Source organism: Camelina sativa, chromosome 7 (genome assembly GCF_000633955.1).
Source record: "Camelina sativa cultivar DH55 chromosome 7, Cs, whole genome shotgun sequence".
Classification (NCBI taxonomy): domain Eukaryota; kingdom Viridiplantae; phylum Streptophyta; class Magnoliopsida; order Brassicales; family Brassicaceae; genus Camelina; species Camelina sativa.
In genome coordinates this window covers 4,634,388-4,638,952 of record NC_025691.1, presented here as the reverse complement: position 1 = coordinate 4,638,952, position 4,565 = coordinate 4,634,388, and positions in this window count along the sequence as shown.

The following is a 4,565-nucleotide window of genomic DNA, read 5'->3' as shown; positions in this document are numbered from 1 at the left end:
AGAGGTCTTGAACGCCGATCAAACTCCTCATTGTCTTGAACTGAATCCTTGCTAGGGCTTTTGTTAGTATGTCTGCACACTGATCTTCTCCTGGTACAAACTCTACTTCAATTTGCTCATTTTCAACACACTCTCGGATGAAATGATAACGCTTGCTGATGTGTTTGCTTCTTCCATGGAAAACGGGATTCTTAGAGAGCTCTATGGCTGACTTGTTGTCGATGTATATGGTTGTCTTCTCGCAATTCTGTCCCATAAGTTCACTCATCAAGTCTTGTAGCCATATAGCTTGCTTCGCTGCTTCTGTTGCGGCCATGAACTCGGCTTCGCAGCTAAACAAAGCGACTGTTCTCAANTCCTAAATAGAACTTTCCCTTTTCTCTTAACCCAACTTGGTTAAGGAAATCTTGAGCTGAACATTCTAGAAGCTTACCCAACAATCACCCCCTTAAGCTTCGAGTCCTTTTTCAAGAGGTCTTGAACGCCGATCAAACTCCTCATTATCTTGAACTGAATCCTTGCTAGGGCTTTTGTTAGTATGTCTGCACACTGATCTTCTCCTGGTACAAACTCTACTTCAATTTGCTCATTTTCAACACACTCTCGGATGAAATGATAACGCTTGCTGATGTGTTTGCTTCTTCCATGGANCCATTATCAAAATAGGAATAGGAACTAAGTCGAGTTCCCTATAAATATGTTTGATGGGTTGTATCAAACAGATATCGAAACACAAAGAGAGTTTGTGAGTTGTTTAGTTTTATGAGATTTTCTAAACAATCAATAAAGAGAGTTNCGATGCCATCTTTTCCTTGATGTACTTCAATGCCAAGGTAGTAGGTGAGTAGTCCTAAGTCTGACATCTCGAACTTGGACTCCATACTAGCTTTGAACTCTTGAATCACTCCCAATGAGTTCCCAGTGACAAAGAGATCGTCAACGTATACAGCTACAAGAAGAAACTTCTCCCTGTTTGCCTTCCGATACACTGCACTCTCCTTGTAGCACTTTTTGAAGTTCAAACCTCTCAAGATTTGATCAAGCTTTGTGTTCCACGCTCGTGGAGCCTGTCTTAACCCATATAAAGCTTTGGAAAGTTTAAAAACCTTATGTTCTTCTCCCCTCTTTTCAAAGCCCTCTGGTTGAGACACATAGACATCTTCGTTTAGCTCTCCATGCAAAAACGCCATCTTGACATCAAGGTGGTGGATTCCCCATCCGCGGGAAGCAGCAATCCCCATAAGTAGTCTTATTGTCTCGAGTCGAGCTACCAGTGCAAATACTTCGTCAAAGTCGATCCCTGATTGTTGCACATAACCTTTTGCAACTAACCTCGCCTTGTATTTGTTGATGGAACCATCCGCGTTCTTTTTGATCTTAAAAATCCATTTAAGACCAATAATCTTGGCACCGTGTGGTTTTTCAACTAAGAACCAGGTCTTGTTCTTGTTAATTGATTTTATTTCTTCCACACAAGCGTTTGTCCACACCATTAGTTCCTTCGCTTCGTGATAGTTCACATGCTCATCATTAAGTGAAAGAAGCAGCTTCTCACACTCTGTATTAGCAAGAAGAAGATAGTCATCAAGATAGCTTGGTCGGTTTATTTGACGAGCCGATCATCGAAGCTGCGGATAGCCAATTTCTTCTTGCTGAACTTGTACATTGTTCTCCTCGCCCAAGTCATTCTCGACTTCTTCTTGCTCAGAATCACTTAATGTATCACTTTCGGTTTCACCCTGTTCTTGGTTCTGTTCTTGTTCCTGTTCTACATTACCAATAACTGCAGGTCCTTCTCCAACATCAATAGTTTCACCCCATCGTAGTTGAAACATTCCTGGATCCCTCATTGATCCTTGTTCTGTCTTGTTCCAGCTCCATCCCGTTCTTTCATCAAACACAACGTCGCGGCTGACAACAACCTTCCTGGTTGTTGGATCATAAAGCCGATATGCCTTGGATCCTGGCTCAATCCCAAGGTGTACTAACGGTTTTGATCGATCGTCGAGCTTCTTTTGGTTTGTAGCCTGAATTTTCGAATATGCCAAACAGCCAAACACTTTTAAATGCTCAATGTTTGGCTTCACTCCTCGTAAACACTCATATGGAGTCATACCCTCAAGCGCTCTTGTTGGTATTCGGTTGATCAGATAAGTAGCATGGCGAACTGCTTCTCCCCAAAGATAATTTGGTACCTTCATTGCCTTAATAGTGCTTCTTGTCATCTCCATTAGAGTTCTATTTCTTCTTTCCACAACACCATTTTGTTGTGGTGTGTAAGGGGCTGTGAGTTGTCTTTTGATACCGCTTGTATCACAAAACTCACTGAATTCTCCTGAAGTGAACTCTCCTCCTCTATCATTTCTTAGAGTTAAGATAGAACTCCCAATCTCCTTCTCTACCAAGCTCTTAAACACCTTGAACCTCTCAAAAGCTTCACCTTTCTCTTTTAACAAGATAGTCCACATATATCTTGAGAAATCGTCTATAATAACAAACACATATTTGTTATTAGCCAAGGTTGAAGGTGTGATAGGACCACATAAGTCAGCATGTAGAAGCTCCAATGGCTTTGAAGCTCGAAACAATGAGGCCTTGGGGAACGATTGATGAGTTTGTTTTCCAACTAAGCAAGACTCACACAATCTTTTCTCTTCTCTTATTTCCGGCAATCCTTGTACTAACTGTTGCTGGAACATCATCTTCATTGTTTTAAAACTGATATGTCCTAACCGAGCATGACACTTCCAAGCTTCATCTANTTTAAATGCTCAATGTTTGGCTTCACTCCTCGTAAACACTCATATGGAGTCATACCCTCAAGCGCTCTTGTTGGTATTCGGTTGATCAGATAAGTAGCATGGCGAACTGCTTCTCCCCAAAGATAATTTGGTACCTTCATTGCCTTAATAGTGCTTCTTGTCATCTCCATTAGAGTTCTATTTCTTCTTTCCACAACACCATTTTGTTGTGGTGTGTAAGGGGCTGTGAGTTGTCTTTTGATACCGCTTGTATCACAAAACTCACTGAATTCTCCTGAAGTGAACTCTCCTCCTCTATCATTTCTTAGAGTTAAGATAGAACTCCCAATCTCCTTCTCTACCAAGCTCTTAAACACCTTGAACCTCTCAAAAGCTTCACCTTTCTCTTTTAACAAGATAGTCCACATATATCTTGAAAAATCGTCTATAATAACAAACACATATTTGTTATTAGCCAAGGTTGAAGGTGTGATAGGACCACATAAGTCAGCATGTAGAAGCTCCAATGGCTTTGAAGCTCGAAACAATGAGGCCTTGGGGAACGATTGATGAGTTTGTTTTCCAACTAAGCAAGACTCACACAATCTTTTCTCTTCTCTTATTTCCGGCAATCCTTGTACTAACTGTTGCTGGAACATCATCTTCATTGTTTTAAAACTGATATGTCCTAACCGAGCATGCCACTTCCAAGCTTCATCTGCAATACTCGAATGTAGACATATTGGTCTGCCTATTTTCAGCTTAATCTTGTAGAGCCTATTTGGTGATCTTGTTACTTTCACCAACAATCTTCCAATGGGATCATGGACTGTAAGGTAGTCTTGTCTCATCCTGACGTCACAACCAACCTCTGTAGCCTGTCCTAGACTCATAATGTTGCTTTTAAGAGAGGGAATGTAGTAGATGTCTGAAACCAGAATCTGTTCACTTGTCTTACTTTGAAAAAGAATCGCTCCTTTTCCTGCAATTTCAACACAAGAACCATCACCGAACTTCACTTTTCCTTTGATGTTCTCATTGAGCTCCGAAAAATACTCTCTATGGCCAGTCATGTGGTTACTTGCCCCATTGTCAAGATATCACAACTCCTCTGCTGTGTTGCTAGTCTCATAGTTTTTCGGAATCACCTTCTCTTCATTCAAAAACACAACCTCATGCAAATAAAGAGCTGCATCCGCATTCTCTGTCTCAATTTTATTTGCTTCTTCTTGATGTTGCTGTGGTCGATCAGGACATGTAGAAGCATAGTGTCCTAGCTAATCACACCGATAACAAACCACCTTCGACCTATCCTTCTTATCCTTTGAATCATTCTGATCTCCTTGATTTGTTTGTTGTTCTTGTGTGTAGCCTCTGCCTCTGCCTCTTCCTCGTCCTCTGTTTCCTCTGCCTCCTCTGTCTCGTCCTCGGCCTCTGGAACCCCAAGTGTTTTGTGAGTTTGCAAATAACAGCTTACCCTGAGTATCTTGGTGATCCTCCTCATTAAGGATCCGCTCTTCATAGGCCTTGAGTCTTCCTATGATCTCCGCGAAGCTTGTTCTCTGTAAATCCAAAACTTGTTCAAGAGATGCTATGATCTGAATGAACTTGTTCCTTGGTAGACTATTGAGAAACTTCTTCACAAGTTTTGCTTCCTCAATTGTCTGCCCAAGAGAAACCGCTTTTGATGCAATCTCCGATAGCTTGCTTGAAAAGCTATCTATTGTGTCTGAATCATTCATCCTGATTCTCTCAAATTCAGACATAAGAGTTTGAAGCCTTGCTTCTTTGACTCGATCTGCACCATGATGACGAGATTGGATG